A 20,804-nucleotide genomic window follows, 5' to 3' on the forward strand; every position below is an offset into this window, starting at 1 on the left:
TCTGTAAGTGTGGAGTCTGAAATAGACCATTTCCGCCTCTCCCAACTTCTGGAGGTTTGCAACCGTCCTTGGTGTCCCTCGGATTGAGATAAATCACTCCAGTCTCTGTATCATTGTCCCATGTCATCTAACAGAGACCTATGTGTCTTCCCTCTTATAGAGTCCCAGGCACCTTAGGTCAGGCTACTTCTTATAGAATATCAGGCACCTTAGGTCAGGCTATCTCTAATAGAATGGCTTCCTAATCAAATGAATCTGCAGCATCTGCCAGCAAAAGCTAAAAGCTGATGTTCAGGAATTGGGCTGCTGCCTGCCTTTTAGGGGACCACAATCCAACCTGCAACCCACCCCAAGAGTGCTGTGCAGTGTGGGAGGGGAGATGACGTGACAGGGCCTTGGGTTGTTCTCACTGTGGGCCAAGGGGACCTGGCTCAGCAACACCCAGGGACAGCACTCAGGTCTGACCTACCTGCTTGCTCAGTGCCACCTCAGGGATGGCCACCTACAAGGACTATGTGACCATTAGGAAGCCACACCTACACCTGAGGAACCAGACATGTCATTTAAGAGCACCTGTCTCACGTGTTGCTGGCTATCCACCTCACCAATGACAGCCCCCTAAACAGAAGATGTGTTTTGCTACAGTAGCTGTTACAATGCCTTGAGCTTAATAAGAGCCCAATAAATGTTTGATGATCAGATGCTAAATGAATTAATTAGTTAATGTGTGCTCTTCCTTGAAACACATCTCTTGGTCTAACTGGAGTGTACATTCAAGAGACCTTTGGGGAATTTCTAGAAGGCAAAACATGGGGAAAGATACCATGGAAGAGCAGCGCCTTCTTCTCACCCCTCAAAGTGTCTCTGCCTGTCCTCTGTGGCAGGCCTTTGAAGAACCCAGCCCTCTTCTCTCGGAGAAGCTTTCTCTTTTATCCATCCTTTGATGGTTGTGATGGTCTTCTCATCCACCATGTTGCTGAAGCTCCTGAGTCCAGACCAGAGACAAAGATGGCACCCACTGAAGAGGAAGGGCTGCTCCACCCAGACCAGGCTTGTAGAGGACGTGATGAGAGTTATCCAACAGCTGTCCACCTCCAGCCCTGAGGAGAGCAGAGGGTGGGAGACAGAGGCGATAGGTACTGAGGATGCATGCAGAAGGGAGAGCTTCCCTGAGCTCGTGGTGAGAGGGGCTTCCAAGGCCCTCCAGGGGAAGCGCTTCACCATGACTCTCATCCTTAGTGGAGCTAGGAGGTAGAGGTGGAGACAAGCCACGGGAAGTCTGGCTTGAACACCTTGCCAGCTTTGCAGGCACCTCAGCCAGCAGTGGCAAGAAAGAGATAGGAAGTTTCGTGGCCCCCTGGCCTGCACAGTATGTGGCACCTGGATAAATATTAAAGGGGCTCAAAATGTGTTCAGCTCTCATGAGACAGGCCCGGCAAAATCAGCCTGGAGTTAAAATTCTATTGCAGAGCTAAGCAGGTCAGGGGCTGGCCAGAGGCAGGTTGCAAAAGCCAGAGGAGAGGGGTGTGTGTGTGTGTGTGTGTGTGTGTGTGTGTGTGTGTGTGTGTGTGTGTGTGAAAGAGAGAGAGAGAGGGAGAGGGAGAGAGAGAGAGAGAGAGAGAGAGAGAGAGAGAGAGAGAGAGAGAGCGCTCTATGTTCCCAGGAGGCCCAGAGAGTGGTGCCTGTACAGAGCCTGAAGCTATGGTGGCAGTTTGGATGCTTAGGCTCCCAGCAGGGACTCTAGGGTTCCAGCTGTGTGCAGCTAGTGGGAGTAGCCGCTTAGCTACTAATGTAGACTTGGGGGTCTGAGAATTCCAGAGGGTTGTACATATCACAGTGACCAATTGGAGCACCTGGGGCAGGGAGGGGGGGGCGCAAAATGGCCAGAATATTCGTGTTTCTCAGAGCATAATATCCTGCTGAGGATTTGTACAAAGTCAGGAGAAGGGCCATGGGAAGAAAGAGGCAATTGCCCTATGCACCTGGCCTGGGCTCTCTGCCCCACCCATGACCAGGACTCTCTAGCCTGCAGACACCTTGTAACTAAGCCCTTGACTGAGGTGACATGAAAACAGGGAAAATGAATTACTTTAAAAATAACCTGTCCTTCTCCAAGCCATTGTTTGTCAAATTAGCGGATAGTTCAAAAGCTGTAAATTCATTTGCCAAGTTCATTCAAATTATTCTGATTTTATCATCTTTCCCAAATCTCACACTTATTACTAATTTATTTATTCTCAGTAGCCCCCCAGCATCTACATGATGGCTTAGGAGAGATTACAAAAGGAATTTATAGCAGGTTAAAAAAAGAGACGTCACCATGGTAAGGCCACCCACAGAAAAATCAAGGACAAAGCATTTCCCTCCTAGAGATGCAATGTGGTTTTCTGGGGAAGATAGCCCAGGGCGGGGTGGCTCATCAGCCTGGGAACAAGGTTGCTTACAGGGATGCTGAGGAACAACCCCACACTGACGTCTCAAAGTGACCCAGTGGTGGTGCTGGCAGGACCCCACACCCTTTGTGCAGGTGAGCATCTGCACTTTGCTCTTGCAGATTTAGCGTTAGGTGCCACAGTGAGCAAAACACAAGCAGGCAGCCACTGGTCAGTGTCACCCCTGAGCCACCCCGGCGGGCTGTGTCCACCAACAGGGAGTGGCCAGTGCTATCGCTGCAGAACGAATTGGGTCTACTTTGAACCAGGCCAGCTTGAAATACAGTGATCTGTCTGCATAAAGGGACTTCTCATGAGCAAGCTTATGGCCCTGTGGAGGCTTCAGGAAAAGCCTTCTTCCTAGGTAGATAATTCTCCGGGACTATGGGAGAGAGCACCTACTTCTCACCCAAGAGCCAAGTTCAAGTCTTCCTGGGATGCTTGGTGAGCAAATGGCCTTAAGTAGTCACCTAACTCCTCTGAGCCCATGGATCCATGCTGGGCTGCTTGTGATGATAACTTTAGGGTGCCGTGACTAGGCTGATGCCCCATCATGGAGCCAACACTCAGCATTCACCCTGCCAGCTGTCACCTCTCCTGATGTCAGACTCTTGCCTCCCCTAGTGGTGCTCAGAACTAAGTAAGTGTTGCTAATGGAGCAACCAGCCATTGTTGTAGGGGTGCATTCATCTTGAAGATGATACAGGGACACCATGGATGGTCACCATCTCAGTAGTAGGGTCTCAGTAGCAGTTCCTATGGCTGCCGGTGTCCATTCTACCACTGAAGTTTCTTAGCAGGAGGCTCAAGGCATGCATTTCCCCCTGGAGCACTCAACATACCGGCCTGGCCCGCAGGCTCCACTGGGAAGACAGGCCCCAAGCAGCACCCTACTTTCCTCACGTTCCCTCTGTGTTCTGTGGGACAGGGTTTTCAGCCTGTGCTGGGGAAGGGGTCACTGGCACTGGAGACTCCACCCCCATGGTGCTGGACACTGGCTCTGTTGCTGTTCTCTGGAGCACTGTGTTTTCTGGGATTCCCATGGCAGGTTCATGTAGAGTGGAGCTTGCTGCCCTTAATTATGAGCTGCCTACTTCCTCTGCTTTACAGGAGCTGCTGCAGCACAGGCAAGAGCTCTCCGAAGTTAGGGCACAGGCCTGCTCTGCTGTGTGTGAGTAGCAGAGCCCATCTCTTAGCTACCTTGGTTCCGGTCAATTCGCCCCATCAATGTCTGTCTGCTGTGGTGGGCCAGTGGCTTCCACACTGACATCCATCAGGATGACTGAGATACTGCACTGTACTCCAGGGTGATGCTGTCCCACTTTAGCAGACAGTCAGAGCTCAGTTGTCAGTGGTGCTTAGGGTGTCTAAGGGGGTGTCTCGGCCAGCCACAGACTGTGGCACCACCAGGATTGTGGCTTCCTTTCCTCCTCTTTGTCTTCTTCCTTCTCTCTGGCACTTGCTGTCACCACAGGAGGAAAGCCAGTGTCAGACATCCCAGGATCTCATTTTGATGGTCTGTCAGGTGTTTCCAAGAGGGCCGTGCACACTCAGTGTACCACCCTGCATGGCCCCCACGCTCAGGACTTGCCTTGCTCTATTCAAGTTTCTTCATCCCTCTCTCAGTGTGAAGGATGAAAAGCCTGTCTAAGCAGAGCAAAACTACATTTGTCCAGTGAAGGTAACAGGAGACAATGGGAGGCTGGAGTCTCCCTAAGGGAGCATGCAGCCTGCTGACAAGTGTCCATGGAGCAGCCTCTCCATCTCTGCATTTGAGTCCACTCATTCTACAAGGTCTGGGCTTCTTAGGCCTGTAGGATATTGACTTTCTAAAGAAAAAAGTAGCTGGAACATTTTGTTCAGAGCAATTATATTTCTAGAAAACACAGTTTCTAAACTCCTGAGTTTTCTCTGTATTGAAGCCACCTTTGGGCCCATCACCTGTGTTCATCACCTTGGAAGGGGTCTTTCACTTGACATACAGACTAAGTTCCTGGGGTCTCAAGGTCACATGCCCAGCCCTGGGGGAAGAGAAAGAAACACTGTATTGTAACGGGCAGGATACACAGCCACCACCCTGGAGCCAATAACTGACCAAAGGATAGCCGTCTAACAGACTGTGGTAATAGGGTGAGATGAATGACCCTAGCATCATGCACAGTGATAACCAGACTCAGTAATGGCTGCAGGTTGAAAAAGTACTTGTTCTGTATTTTTGTTTTTCAAAGCATCACAGTGTGATTCATGAAATAACTCTGCAGAATTCAGAATGCCAGGCAATCTGAGCCCACCTAGGTGAATGTTTATCACTTTACAATCACGGAGGATGAACTATGCAAAAAGCCTGATGGCTGCTTGCAGCTGTGTACCTCAAAATGTGGAGTCCCACCACTTATCTACTTCTTCCTTCTAAAGCAAGCCACACAGGCCACATGAGCAGATAAGCCATCTTGGCAGCAATCAGAACATGGTTACTTAGGTGCTCTTTCTACTCCATGAGAATGGCACACACTGTGCAGAGCGAGTGTGTATGCACCTGTCATGGTCATGAGAGCTGCTAAGTGGGTGCCTCGTTGTATTCTGTGGCAGAAGTGCCAGTCCAGATAAATTGCATTTTAGGGCTCACAGCATAACCAGATCATAACACTCATGTCAAGGATACCCCAGAGACTGGAAAATTAGGAAAGATGTCAGAATGACGGCACTTGGTAAATATTTGCAAGAGATAAAAGGTGTATTCTGGGGATGACAAACAAGCACCCCTGCTTAGCCCCTGGAAAAACCACACATATGGGGAGAGAAATCCCACCCCTCTTTTCTGATAGTATCTGCTGAGGGATCAGGGAACTGCCATTGACATCATGGATGCTTTAGGAATTTATGGAGGCTTTCCTGGGTTGGTTGGGTTGGTTGCTTGTTTCATAATATCCAAAAGAAAAGGTAGAGAATTGGAGTAAGAATACCACTAGACAGATTTCCATCCAAGTGGACTATTCACACTTGGTATTAATTAAGAAATTTACTAATGAGGAAGGGTAGTGTAAGCTGCAGCTGTTTGTAGGGGCATGCCATAGGGCTGTTCCTCCATTTCATTCTCTTCCATATTTTATTGAGAATGTAAAGACTGATACTCATATTTTACTTTTTAATGTAATGGGCCAGGGGGAGGGGAAGTAAAGTAAGGTAATGGCAGAAGCTGACTCTCATATTCACAGTGGAGGAAGGGAATGCCCAAGTGAGCCAGCAGGTGAGGTGTAGCATGAATCTTAAATGGTCTTATTAATAAAATTAAACCTGAGGCCAGTTACTTGGGTGAATGCTGGAAGATCAGAGAAGCAGAACAAGCCACAGCTACCTCACTTCAACAGTTCCTCAGCTGATCATGTTTCCTCAGACTGGAAGCCTCTGAGTCCTCATACAGAATGGATCTCAGCTGAACTGCTGCTCAAAAGCCTGAAAGCTTAACTAGCCAAATGCCTCTAGTTTCTGGTTCTCATGCCTTATATACTTTTCTGCTTTCTGACATCACTTTCTGGGATTAAAGGCTCGCTTTCTGGGGTTAAAGGCATGAGTCACCATGCTTGGCTGTATCCTTGAACACACAGAGATCCAGGTAGATCTCTCCCTCCAGAATGCTAGGATTAAAGGCATGTGCTCCCACTGCCTAGCCTGTATGTTTAATATTGTGGCTGTTCTGTTCTCTGACCCCAGATACGTTTAGTTTATTAGTGTGCACAATATTTTGGGAACACAATACCACCAGAGTGAGGTGGCTCTGAGGTAGGCTAAGCCAGCAGGTGAGGGGGCTGAATCCAGCACACAGATATACAGGAATGCACATGGCCTGAAGGATGAGCCCACAGGCATGTGCTGTTGGGTGGTATGTGAATTTATATGGCTTCTGAGACAGAACCACATACCTGGCAGCTTATTCAACAGGTCCTGAAGTCAAGGTACTCAGGTCCTCACTCTTCCTAAGAGTTCTTGAGAAGGCTTCTTCCTACCTTTTCCAGTGAGGGTTCTTTGACCATGGCCGCATGTCTCCAGGCCATGTCTCATACCACTTTCTCCCTTGTGCTTTTCCAGTTCCTCTGTGTGTTTCTGTGTCCAGAATTCCCTGTTACAAGGGCACAGGCTGTGGGTGGGGCCACCTTTGTGACCCCTGTGGTTTTGGCTATCTCTGAAGATCCTGATTCCAAGCAGGTCTTATTCTGAGGCCTGTAAGTTAGTGCTACGGAATGCCACGAGGACACAAAGATGCACTGAGATTTTTCAGCATTGAAAATGTTATGAAAATAATCTAAACATCTGGCTTTTTCATTAAACAAGAGTCCAAAAATCTGAGCAACTGCTAGCCCACATGTCCTCCTGGAAGTACCTAGTTGTTCCATAGTAAAAAACAAACAAACAAACAAACAAAACAAAAAAAAAACAAAACAAAAACAAAAACAACACCTCCTCTGTTTCCATCTTCAGTTTTTATCTTTTGGGAATTCTCACCATGTAACTAACATATGGCCCCCATTGGTGACCCCAGGGTGCCCTCTTATAGGATAGAAGCCCAGAACCCCTCTTCTGTTGTGTAGTTCAGGCTAACCTAGAACTCTCCATCCATCCACTTTAGCCTTTGTCTAATAAGCCTACCAGTGTCTTGAGGTGGCTTGTGCACAGGCTCTTCAGCAGTTGGGAGGTTACACTTGTCCTTTCTGTTCCCACATCTTGGCCATGCACCTTCTTCTGAATGGTAGGGACATATTGCCCCATAGCAGAGCTACCTGGACCTTCATGATGAATGCCACACATTCCTCAGCCTCTCTGGCACCCACAGTTGGCAATGCCTCTCTGGCCCCACAGATTAAGCATGCCAAATTTTGGTACCTATAGTTTGAGCACACCCCTCTTTGGCATCACACTTTGCACAAGGTGCACTCTGGCACTGCCATGTGCACACACTCCTCTACCCAGTGTCTACTTTGTTCCTCACTGAGGGCTGAATCTGGTAAACTACAATGTGAGCTCCCATTTAGGACCCCTGCTTCTTTTTAAAGCAAAGTCCTGGCCTGAGGCCAAGGACCCTGCCAGACTTCTTTGTTATTTATGTTGACTTTTCCCTTCCTGGTTTTCATTATCTATCCAAGGAGTCTATCTTCCCAGAATATCAAACCTGCAGGTGTGTATCCCAGACAACTAGGGACACTGCCATCCTCCAGGGCTTCTAGATCCCCCGAAACTCAGGGCCTATATCCAAGAAACCAGGAACATCCCAGCCCTGAACAAAGTATGTTAACCCTAGACTTTGTCTGCAGCGCTGGGGTGGTCCTCCCACAGAGCATGTGGAGGTGATCCTCCCATAGAGCATGTGGAGGTGGTCCTCCTACAGAGCATGTGGAGGTGGTTCTCCCACAGAGCATGTGAGGTAGTCCTCCCACAGAGCATGTGGAGGTGGTCCTCCCACAGAGCATGTGGAGAAAGACACTTTAGGAAGTACAGGTGCCTGCCAGGCATCAAGGAGATTGCTAGGAATGCCCACTTGGAGAGGACAGGGGCCCTGGTCTTGTGTCCCTTCATCCCCAGAAGCAATAGGGTTATAAATGGGTACTGAAGATGATTTCCTAGTCCCTCTTTAGCTTTCTATGCAGTGCAAGGGCCTCTTGGTTGCTTGTGGAGAAGAGGGCCTGCAAGGATTCTCAGAGGTCAAGCTTATCTTGGTAATTTTCTTAGAAATAAAATTGGGTGGTTCATTTCAGACAATGTATTAGGAATTTATGCGCAGACCGGGTACCATTGTCATTTGTGAGATGTGGCCCCCATAGGTGACCCCAGGGTGCCCTCTCATGGGATAGAAGCCCAGGACCCCTCTTCTGTTATATAGTAGCCAGATCTTAGCAGAGCCCCTGGTGGCTTCTTGCCACATCATGCTGGAAGAGTGTCAGTTCTCAGGTGGCAATTAATCTCCATCTAAACCCTGTTTGGTTGCCAAGCTCTAGCAGAGAAATAAATGGAAGAACATTTCCAGCTCCTGATGGTGACTTTTATTGAGCCCTGCTTGGGTTGTTATTAAATTGTGACTACGACCCATGTTATGTCCATATAAAGGATAAGGAAATCACACACCTGTAGGTAGTGGCATTATGTTTTTTAGTTTATGAACCCGTAAGTCCCACAGAGAGAATTATCAATCATGTGGCACTGTCATAGCTGAAGCTTAAATTTGCAACAGTAAATTGCTTTTAAAATGTGTACAGGCCTAGCGCCACTTCTGAGGATGCTTTACATGGTTTCACGAAAGTTTAAGCATGCACGAGGCATGTCCAGTGTTGGCAATTTCAGACGGGAATGCAGAGATGGTTAATATCCTCTTGGCTCACAGCCCAAGCAGCTGCTTCTCTCTCTCCATCTACTGCATCTTTGCAGGGCTGTAGTAACAGGAATAGCGAGCTGTCCATCCTACAACCCTAGGGCCAACCATAGAGGCCGTGTGGAAGGTTGGCATGGGAGGCTACAATTCAGGCCCCTGAGGACCCAGAAGGGAGTCGCCGCGATGAGTGACTACAGAAAGCAGTGTGTACCACTGGGTGGGGCGTGGCCTAGTGATGCCTAGCTAAAGAAAAGAGCAGGGAACAGGGAGGAAGAGTGACATGAAGTCATGTGGATAGGCGGTAAGACCACCAAGGAGCACAGAGTGTGGCTTCTGCATCTAAGAACATACAGGGTAGAACTGACTATCTTGGGAGAGTTTAGAATGTCTGCTACATTCAGTTACAGAGAAAAAGAAAGGGCAAGGAAGGCAACTGGCTGAGTGGTAAAGACGTTCCCCACTAAACACGACAACTGAGTTCAATCCCCTGGGTCTGCACGGTGGAGGTAAAGAACTCTATAAGGTATTCTTTAACATCCATGAGTGTTTCATCCTGCATGTGCACAAGCATGAGCACACATGCACACATACACACACACTCATAGATGCACACATGCACACAAAATGTAACAAAAATCTTTAAAAAGAAGAAAAAGAAAGTTAATTTGTGGGGCTGGTGATACAGCTCAGTCAGAAGAGCACTTGCCTAGCATGCATGAAACCCTGGGTTTGATCCTCAGAACCACATAAGCAAAGGGTGATGACACACACCTGCAATTCCAGATCTTGGAGGATCAAAATTTCAAGGTCATCCTCAGCTGTTTAGTAAGTTTGAGGCCAGCCTGTAATACACAAGACCCTGTCTCAGGAAAACTTTAGTCTTCAAGAAAGGCCATTTGTGGGGCTGGAGAAACGGCTCAGTGTTAAGAGCAATTGTTATTCCAGAGGACCCAAATCTGGTTCCCAGATGCATAACTGGAAGCTCACAACCACATGTAACTCCAGCTCCAGGGGATCTAGTGCCCTCATCTGGCATTAATTTTCACACACACACACACACACACACACACACACACACACACACACACACCACTACCACTACCACCACCACCAACAACAACAACAATAGCAACAAATACTTTCAAAAGAAAGAAAAGCTGCAAGAGAAGCAGACAAGGCCAACAGAAATCCACCACCTGAATGGGTGTCAGGGGTGGGAACTATTAGACAGAGGTATGACGTATAAGCAGAGAATGCTGCTGGGGAACCATGGTTTGAGTGGGGGTAGTAGTTCTGCAGAAATGTGCTGCACAATGTCTGGACCCTCACCTTCCATTGTACAGGGGCTTTCATTAACTGGGATGAGGTTCTTCTCTGGAGGGTCCTAAAGTGGTTCTGATACAAGCAGCTTGTTTAAGTTTGCCCCTAGCTCTAATAGTTACCCTTTGCTGTGTAGCAAGTTTTTCCAAATGCAGCTTCTTAAAGCCATGCTTCTTATCTCACAGTCACAGTGGGCCAGGGATCTGGAGCAGACCACGAGGGCTTCCAGCTATGTGTGTCATCTCAGAGCTCACTGGGTGGAGGATCTGTCCCAAGCCCATAACACCAACAGCCTCAGCCCTGAAAGTTGTAGACCCCAGATGTGACTCCACGGGCCTTTCTCCAGCAGTCCATACATGGCAGCTGGCTTTACTCACAGCTGGAAAGACAGCAAGGGACTTGTCACCACATCTTGAAAGTGACTTCTACCATACTTACCAAAATCCTCCCCCTGGAGTTGAGGACTGGCTGTCACACAGTAACATCTCAGTCAAGTTCGGATGACTTTGCCACAGGCTGGTCTTAGTAACACTTCCTAATGCAACCTTCTCTTCTCTGCTTCCTATACTGGAGTTATATTTTAACTTATGGTTTCTGTGAAGGGTATCATAGTACATGTCTGTTGGGAGGCTGAAGACCAGCTTGAGATACATAGCAAGACCCTGTCCCCCTCACCCCCGAAAAGGAAAGATTGTATTGTTTCCCACAAGTTCTGTATTCAGCTTTCTCCTGACACCAACATGTCTCAAAATGGCAACAACTTGGAAATGGTCATGTTGGCAACTTGAGGCCTAAGAGCTGCACAAGATCCCTAGACACTCCACCCTCCTGGACCAAGAGATGGAGAGGCAATTTGGTTTCAACAGAGCCACCAGTGCCCATCCAGTGTGGATTCTGGGTGGTACATCTGTGAGTTTGTATTTGTGTTTATGGTGGAATTAATTCAACAAAAATCAAAACCATAGATAATTGAAAATAAAAAAAAATGTTGAAATAGTGAGCTGACTTGAGTGCCTACCTTTCCCATCAAATGTTATTATCCAGCACATGCCAGCAACTAAGGGGGAACAGCAACCTTGATCTCTCACCAACATTGGACCAGCCATTCACTTCCCATATGGACAAAATAAGCAACTTAGAACCTACAGATCACATGCTATGGGCATACATGCACCAAGTGGTCTTTATGCTACAAAAGGCTCACACCACAGCACCTTTCAAACATGCCATCATCTCCCGGCAAAGTCATCATTCCTTATAACTATGTGGCCATACCTGGATCCAGAACTTTCTCACATAAAACATGCATCACAGCACAGGACAAAATCTGCACTGTGTGCTCCAGAACCGAGCACAGAAACATGGGGCGGTGGTAATAAGGCTGAGGAAAGACACAGACGGCTGATGTTTTGGGTCAGCATGAACATCCGAGGACCCTTGTATATCACACAGAATGTTAGGAAGGAAGTTGCTATCTTATTCCCAGACAACTGTGGCTATTGAGTTATTTTTAAGTAACACCTGTTATTGTGACAATGAGGAGAGGCTTGCAGGACCCAGTGGAGACCAGGAAGCCCATGGCCTTCTTCAGAGCTCCACACTGTTCACCTGGTGTTGCCTGGAGAGTATGGCTAAAGCAGAGATCCTCCCTGGTAAATGTGTGGGAAGAGTGTGTGTTTACCAAGGAGCCAGTGATGATCCATTTGCAAGTTTTAATTTATTTCATAGCAGTTTCCTCAGCCATATAACTGGAATAGAAATGCACAAATCACATGGGTCCTGGGAGAGAGAAAACAATGAAATCTAGAATAGCAGATAGGGGATACAAGCCAATGCCCACCAACTTCCACATGTGCAAAGGCTCAACAGTTCATGGGTAACTAAAGAACATGTATGCGTGTTGCTGTGTAAGACTGTGAGTAAACTGCATGAGTATGTATATAAAGTATATAAATGTGTGCATATATGTGAGGTGGTCAGCAACTGTGTTAGTATGAATATATTTGTATATGTGGGTATTATGCTATGTGTGCATCTGTGAGCATATCTGTGAGCTGCATGAACATGCATGTGAGGTACTGTGTATGTATGTGCATAGTGGGAGAATGCATGTGAGGTAGTATGGATGGGTTATATCATGTGTCAGCTATGTGCATATATGTAAAAAGTATGGGCATACATATGAGCTGTGTGAGCATGTATATGAGTTAGTATGCATATGGGTTATTGTGTGCATGTGAGCTGCATATGCATATATGTGAGGCAGGGGATTAGTACCACTATTATGTAAAGTATGCGTGTATGTGTGTAGCAGATGAAGTGGTTGTGTGGGGATTAATGTGAGCATGTGTGTGAACTATATAGGATAGTGTGCATGGGAGATGGTATACATGTTGTATAAGCACATGCTTAAGCTATGTGTTTGTTGAATGCTTTGTGTGGCATATTATGTATGTTTGTGAGGGTGAGGTAGTCTGTATCCAACATTACCTACTGATGACATCTTCTAGTGCCCTCAGTGGATGCTTCAGCCAGGGACAGTGCAGAACTCTGGTGCACTTTGTACTGTGTTCTTACCATAGATTTTAGCAACCTCAGCATATGATGTTATTATATGATATTATTCCTTATTATATTAATAATGTTCAGCTTTTCAATTGAGGCATTTTATGGCTTTCCATTGACACATCTAAATTGCCATCATAGTGCTTTGGGGCCATTACTAAAGTAAATAAGACTTACTTGAATGAAAGTAGATATTAACTGAACTAAGTGCCTGATGGAGTGTAGCATATACAGCTTGGAAACACTGGACAACTGAACTATATCTAGGGCAGTACCAGTGCATTTCTCCAATATGTCATTTTAAACTTATGAATTGTTTTTATTTCTGGAATTTTCCATTTTTAATACTTCTGGTCTACAATTTATTATAGATAACAAACCACAGAAAGTGAGACCACAGCCATATGTATGTAAAATGACAAGAAATCTGTACATTTTAATAAAGCCAAGGGATTCCACACCAGAGGCCAAGTAGGTGAAAGATGGCTGCAAGAAAGGGTGGTTACAAGTGATACCAACTTCCAGCTGACCTGTGCTCTTGTGAAGAGCAGTTGACTTGGTTGTTCCAGGATTATCTGCTGTGTGCACCCAGGTGCTTGGATGAAAGGAGCCACACTGCTAGGTCTGAGGAAGAGATAGTAGAGGTCTTATTGAGAGACATGAGCTAGTCAAATGGATTGAGCATTCCACTGGGTAGAGGGCAGTGGAGATTAATCTGCACTGCCTGGGCTGCCATCTTCAACTTAGAAGGGATAGGAAGTAAGGTCAGACTGGGTGCTACCCTGAAAAAGTAACAGGACTTGGTCATGGAGAAGAAAAAAGAGAATTGTGACCATGCTTGGACAGCAGGTGAGGGTCTTCTTCCACAGCCAAAAGACACCCAGAGGAGCGAGTCACTTCCTAATGAGCTAGGCATGCCATACTCGGCATGAATCTTTTGAAATGGCTTATTAAAATAATAGCAGTCTTATTTAAAAGAAAGAAGCAATCTTTCTTTAAAGATTTATCTTTTAAATATTCAAAAGCCACTGGAGATGAGGACAGAGAAACGGGTGATTAGGCCGTAGAATTTGGGGCAGTCAGAAGTAAAAATTAGTTTTAAAATATTAAATTAGATTTCTGAGGATAAATCTAAACAGGAATTTCAGAAGGACTGAGCAGTGTTGAATAAGGGTGTAACTTGCTACAGATAATAGTGGACAGTGGTGAAGATGTCCCCAGCACTCTGAAGTTCCCGTGGGACCCTATGTTGATGAGAACCATACCTCCTGAAACACCATCAATCCTGTTGTAACCATAAAGGAGAGCTGATGGAGTATTTAAAATATTATTCAGTTCACCATTATATCAAGTAACTTTGTGGATTTTTATGGAGTTTTGAATTACTGTCACTAAATTTTTTGAGGTGACAGCTAAGCCTGAGACTTTCTCATTTTGTCAGAGAAGCCACCCCCACACCTGAATTCTTATTTTCATTTGATCTAAATATTTGTAAACTTACCTGCAATAGAATATCAGAAAAGCCACTTCATAGTGACTCCTTTGTAGACTCCCCACAGGAAGGCAAGCTTGCTGGACTGTGGCTGTTCATTCAATCAACTGGAGCCTATTTCCTTACATTAAAACACACATATTAACTTCTCTTAAAGAATATATGAACAGTGTATTGCAAAATTACGTAATTATGAAACAAACATTTACCTCAATGGTTGTTCTACTTTTAATTCCAAAGCAATTCCAGGAAGGAGCTGTTTTCCAACCATCATACTGGACCTGTGGTCCATACCTGACAAGACCCATAAAAGAGAGTTTAACAGAAAAAAATGGAGATACCTTGGAAATTTTTACAGAGGCATCTTGTTTCCATTCACTGAAACACAATAGTACTACTTAGCCACTTTTAAAGAAGTTAGGTCCCTGTTCCTGTGGTAATGAATCTTTCTTACAAAGGTTCGGTCAAAGAAATTTTAGCCCAAATTTGTGAGGAATAAAAATCTAGTCATAAACATACAATAGACACACTATCCTGAATACCAACCATTAAATATGCATTTACAGTATTATTTGTGAATAATAAATGGCTAGATCTTCCAAATGAGGGAGACAGTCATTCATCTTGTAGACTTTCTGGAATCTGAGAATAAAACCAGATGAACCTCCAGGGACACCATTCTGTTTGTAAATGACTGCCCCATGAGCACATGTCCTTAGAAAACTGCTTTTAATGGGCAAAACTAATAACAGCAGTAACAAAGGCCTGGGGCTTGTCATGTCCCTTGAATTACAATTTCAAAGTTTCTGGAAAGAAAAGTCTACAAGATCACCATGTATCTGCTAACCAATCTATCAACCATAAATTTCTGCTGAAGCACACTTTTTATTTAAATAATTTTTACACTCATGTGTTGAATGGTGAGTGTATGCATACCCACTGCAGAGAACAACTTGTAGGAGCCGGCTTCTCCTTCCACCAAGCTTGGCATCAAATGCCCTTACCCACTGAGCCATCTCTCCAGCCAGTACTTTTTTTTTTTATTTTTAAGGGCACAGCTTCATGTAACTATGTTAAGCTGAGGAGAAAACATAGGCCTTATTCCATACTGTCATCCCTACTTTTTTCCATTTACAAAACTTTAGACCAATGAGAATATGAGCCAGTGCTAGAACTAAATGATGAAAACTGGCTCATGTTGGCAATTCTCTTCCCCTCCCCATGCCCCAAAAATGATTTCCATTTTTCTGTGTTGATTAAAGAATTATTTGTTTCCCCCCGAAATTCAAGTAAAATATTTGAGCGAATAATTTCAGCATGTCTTAGTTCCTCCTGATTTCAAAGTGAGGACAGTGCCTTAAGAGCTGCGCCTGATAGCTACTCACATAGCGAAGCAACATTCAGCCCTCCACTCCCAGGAAAACACTGTTCTGGAACTGAGTCTGATGGTGGGCTGAAGTTTGTTCACAGTCTGCAAGGCGGGGTGGCTGGCCCTGTAATACCATCTGCTGATCTGCTGATGGCCCTTGACAAACAAACAAACACAAAAAACCCTCACTGACAAGGGGTGGAGGTAGAAGTCCCCAGGCTGAGCTGTGAGGATGCAAAGCTCCCTGGGAAGCTGACCCAGTCAGACATTCTGCTAGCCAAAAACATCTCTTTCATAGAGGTGAGAAAAGTGCAACCAAAATAATAGTAATAATTGTCATTAAAACTCTGGTTCCATTTTAATTCATAATTTAAAATCATTTTATAAACGGATTCCCAAATCAAAGGCATGTTTAAACAGTACATATGAGCTACAATTATAAATTAGTGTTTGCTTAAGGAAAAGAAAAAAAAAACAAACACAGTTGGTTTAGTTTCCTGAAATCAAGCACTTTGAAAATCATTCTCCACTTTCACTCTCCATTTAAACTTCCTGAGATAGTGTTTTGCCTTACCACAAGTGCGTCTTCCAGAACAGCCTTTCTCTATTTTGCTTAAAACTACATTTTCTTTAATAAGTCCGTGTGCTGGAGAGCGACTGTAATCACTTAGCTGAGTGCTCTTCAAGGCTACTCTGGTCCCTAAATTGAAAATGAGATTCTTATCACAGCAAGTTAGCTTCACACAGGACAAATGTAAAATGCACTTTAAGCAATGAAGAATTAGCAGAGACCAACAAATCACTTTAAACCTTATTCCTTGGGAGTTTTGTAGGTTCGGAGAGTTTTACATATGCTACATTTTTATTTATTTATCAACCAAACATTCCTAACTTCTTTATAAATAATATACCCATTTGTCGTCTATAAAAGATTCCAACCAATATGTCTCATGCATATTTTGTGTTGTTTAAATTTTTCTAGAAATGTTTCTGAAATCACGTATAATGATTTTGTGATTTTGAAAAAAAAATCATTATCCTTCTTGAGGATTGCTGAATTATCACTGTTGGGAAACTTTTATAAGGGTCTTTCCTTGTCCAGAAATAAATTTAAAAGGAAGGGGAAAAAACCCAGAACCTTCTGGGTTGGTTTATCAGTTTCTAGGCATAAAGAGTCAGCATGTGAAGTCCAAACTCTTCCTTTAATCCCTTGGGCAGCAAGTTTGCCTGGCTTTCAGAGTGGACCTGCTCCATATCCTTGGCAGCCAGAATGTAGGTCTGGGGCTCTCCACTTCAGGGCCCAGCTACCCAAGGCAACAGCCACCAGAGGCGTGAGAAGCGCTAAGGGTCACTGGTGAGAAAATACACTTTTCTAGATAGAAATAACTGCACGGAGGCTTTAAGGCCATTTCATTATTAAAAAGATGACTAAAATGCAACTTATTGCACTTCAGTATCCATCCTTCCTCAAAGCACGGGGAAGGACAGGTCGGCCATTGGATTCCGATTAAATCTGAAGCGTGGTGCTCAGACATGGCAGGAGCCCTTTGGGACACTGGGAAACTAAAGTAAAACAAATTCCTCTACTTACAGATTTCCACGTCTCTTGATGCTTGTGGAAAACCAAGCTGGCTGCCTGCAGGGGTAGCGCGTCCTGCTCTGGCTTGCATCTGACCTGGGCCCTGGCCCTCTCCAGCCAGCCATTAGTCCGAATTGACCGCCAAGGGGTCGGTGCCACTTGGACCTGCTTGTGGCTCGGAACCATCGAAAGCGAGAAAAACAAGTGGGTGTGACAGGAGGATGGTGCTGAGCCGCGTCTTGCGATGTGCCAGGCGCCTCGTGGCTTTTGGGATCCTCTCAGAGCACCGCATCCCACTGAGTTCGTGCGACTCTGGTTCTGGGGCTGGAGCACACAGGGCCGCGAACTCCTGGAGGCGGTGCGCGTTCCTATCAGCCCCGGCCGCGCGCTGCCGACTCGGCTGCCCCGCCCAGATCTCGAGGGAGCCTAGTGCCGGCGTCTTGCCCTTGGCTGCCAGACCCCTATGTTCCCCGCTGCGCCTCCATGTCCTTAAGGTGCTGTGACTGCAATAGGAAAGCCAGGTACCTTGGCATCTCAAAGGGTGAGCGTGGGACATGGCGTGTCCTCGCACTGCTGCCGAGTGAAGGATCCCCATCCCTAAGAGTACCCACGGCACCTGGGAGGCTGAACCTCTCATCACAGATAGGAAGTCTGTGTTCCCGGCCGTAGTATTCTGTGATCCATTCTCCAAGTCTTGTGGGGGGAGGGAGAAAGAGTAAGAGCAAGGGAGAAAGAGAGGAGAGAGGGAGGAGGAAGAGGAGGAGGAGGAGGAGGAGGAGTGTTAACACGCCGGCCGTTGCTATGGAGAGACCCGGTTGCCTGAGAGGCTGAGGGCGGCAGGTCCCCTCCCCCGGGCCTCGCCTCGCTCTGACTCCACGTCCCCTGTCTTGCGTTCTTTCTACTCTGCGCCAGAGCTCCAGCCCGCGGGACACTCCTTCCCTCCCTCCCTCTTTCTCAGCTCAAGGCTAAACTAGGGGTCGCTTTGGTGGCTTATTAGGAACTCGAGGCACCAGACACTCCAGTGGATTGAGCTCTGAAGATGGTAGCAGTGTTTGAGAAGCACCACCTCTGCTGCCATCCTGGTCTTTGCCCTGATAGGCCTGTGGCCTCCAGTGCACTGCTGAGTCCTGGAACCACTTCTCTCCAGAGAGCCTGATGGAGAGCCTGGAGAGGGTCACCATGCAGCAACCAATTTTGTGGGGTGTCTGCAGGGCCTATCCTCTGGCATAGGGGCACTCCGAGTGATTGACTTCTCCCCATCTACTGTATCTTTGGGGGAGTCACTATTGGGAGAAGTCCGGATTCTCTTCTTTGCCATCCTTCAAACTCATCTTCCCCATGAAATCACCAGCTGCGTCATGCAACCTGCTCAGGCCCACAAGATTAGGGCAGGTTACTAGTCACCCTAGGCCTCTGGGGCTCCCAATGTCAGCCCCTGTAAATTAAAACTAACTAAACAAAAGAGTTTAAGCCAGGACCAGAGGAAGTCGTCGTTGAGAAGCAGCACCGACAGAGCCAGTCACTTGGTAGCACAGGGCCCTCTTAGGAGAGCAGAGCTCCCTCCCTTCGCCCGGGTGGATAAAAAAGCAGGGTACTCGCAGCAGCGTTTCCCCGACTGGCCTGCAGTGGATTTGTGGAGTAGGCTCTGCGGCCTCTAGTGTGCGGGGGGGGGGGGGGGGGGGGGGTGTTGGGTTGTGCAGGCCACCGTCTCCAGCTGTCCCAAGTGCTGGGAACAATGGGAAGGCAGCAGGAGAAGGGAGAGGGGGAGGGTGTTGGGGTTTCCAGAAAAAGAGGAACTAAAGAACCCTCCACAGACTGTCATCTGCGTATGACAGGATCTGCTCCCCCACACTTTCCTTTCTTCCCCTTGTTCCTGCAGCTGTGGGTCTTGAAGAGCGCATTGTACGCACAGATGTTGGGTTTCAACTCTCCTGCTCCTGGCCGCTCGGTGGGGGCGCAGCGCACCAGGGTGCCCAACCTGTGGCCGCGCCCCAGAGGCGAGCAAGGCTTGAAGAGGAAGAGTGTGGGAAGGAAGAGCCCCGAGCGCGGTGCTGTAGTCGAGTACAAACCCAGGGGAGGGCTCTGGAGACCCCTTGGCAAGCACCAGCCGCCTCGACTACCGCCTCAGTTCTGCGCTGGCGGTCAAGTAAATGGGAATTAATTGGGGTCTGGAAAAATAGCCTTGTGTCCTCCCTCCCTTCTACCAGGAAGTCGTCTAGGGTGTGGACAAGAGCGTAGGGATACAGGCGAAATTGCTAAAAAAAAAAAAAAAACTTCTGTTCAGTCCAGCATGTTGGGCTAGTGGCCGGCAATTGGCCTGGACCAAACGGTGGCAAAGTCTCATTAGTACCTGCATGCAACAGACTGCTTCCTATGAGCAGCTGGGCTTTTGAAGCTGGGACTCGTGTACAGTGTGTATGTGTGGTGTGTGTGTGGGTGGGGGTGTCCCCTAAGTTATTACAATGCTTCTGCTTGGAAAGGGGAGAAAAGGCCCGATTTACCGTAATTTTTTTTCTCTTGGAGTTTCTACACATCACTTGCCCTGCCATAAGCAAAGGTCACAGTAGGGCCATGATGGGGTGACTTTTCCAGCCCAGGCCTCACTCCCTCACCCTAGTGCTGCTCTGAACTTGTCCAGAATGAAGTGCAACTTAGGAATTGAAAGAAAAGACTAAAAGAAAGAACCAGTGAAGGCCCTGCGCTGTACCAATGACTGACAAAGCTTATGTCCATTCATAGTCTCAGGCGGATGAGGGTGTATGGAGAGCCACGGCCCCTTAGCCAATTGCTGTCAGCAACATGTGGGGGGGGGGGGACGACATCGCTATAGCAACCGGTGGCTGGGCCGCGAGCCGCGCCGCCGCCGCCGGCCGGGTGCGCGCGGGGCCGGATATAAGGCGGGGCGCGGCGGCCGCGCCGGTTGGAGCTGCGCGCGCGGCCGGCCGCCCTGCGGGGACCGTCCCAAGCCGGGCCCTGCACCCGCCCACGCAGCGTCGGGACCCAGTTCGCCTAGCCAAAGGGCCGGGCTGGGGCGGAGCACGCCCGGCGGTGCTGAGAGGCCTCGCAAAACTGCCTGCACCGGCGGGCACGGAGCGGGAGCCACCGCGCCGCCGCTGCTGAGACGCGCGGCACCTTTGTCTCCACCAGCCGCCTGAGAAGTTTTGTGGTCAGAAGCAGGATGGCCCCGCTCGTCAGCGGCTCCAATGCAGAGAAGCAGTTGGCTGTGATGATGGAGCTACTGTTGCCACCGTCCGCGGCAGCTGTGCCCGAAGCCGCTTGGCCGGGCGCACACCCCCACCTCCTTCTGCTCTCTTGGGTACCCAGCGTCCGCCTAGCTGCAGGTAACCATGAACTGCTAGCCCTGTCGTGGGCACTGAGTGGGGCGGTCTGGTGGACCCTGGCAGAGAGAGGAGTCGGGTGGGGAGGAAGGGATCAAGAGTGGATACCCCCAGGGCATCATCACCAAGCGCGGAGGTGACAGGGCGCAGTACAGAACCTTCTAAGGGCTGAGGGTGTGCTTGAGGGGCCCAGATGTACGACCTGGGTGTCTTGCCCAGTTCAGAGGATAACTGACTTGCCGCAGGACACCTGTCAAAGGTTTGACCAACCAGAAAGACCTGCGTTTGGAATAATTTTCCAGGTGGGTCTGAGACGGAGAGCCCACCGTGGCAGTCCTTTCTGAGCGCACA

The 20,804-nt window shown here is 47.6% G+C and overlaps 1 protein-coding gene and 1 long non-coding RNA gene across 2 annotated transcripts in view; one reads left to right on the plus strand and one right to left on the minus strand.

Moving 5' to 3' along the window:
* Positions 1–20,804, plus strand: part of Ptprn2 (protein tyrosine phosphatase receptor type N2) — a 723,577-nt gene that overhangs the window by 587,783 nt on the left and 114,990 nt on the right. The gene's annotated exons all lie outside the window — the stretch shown is intronic.
* LOC118595174 lies at positions 11,294–17,852 on the minus strand. The gene is made up of 3 exons (XR_004946480.1): positions 17,128–17,852; positions 14,377–14,461; positions 11,294–14,288 (listed from the first exon to the last, which is right to left on the minus strand). It is a non-coding gene; the product is annotated as an uncharacterized LOC118595174 (long non-coding RNA).

The sequence above is a fragment of the Onychomys torridus genome, chromosome 14 (assembly GCF_903995425.1).
Source record: "Onychomys torridus chromosome 14, mOncTor1.1, whole genome shotgun sequence".
NCBI classification, from domain to species: domain Eukaryota; kingdom Metazoa; phylum Chordata; class Mammalia; order Rodentia; family Cricetidae; genus Onychomys; species Onychomys torridus.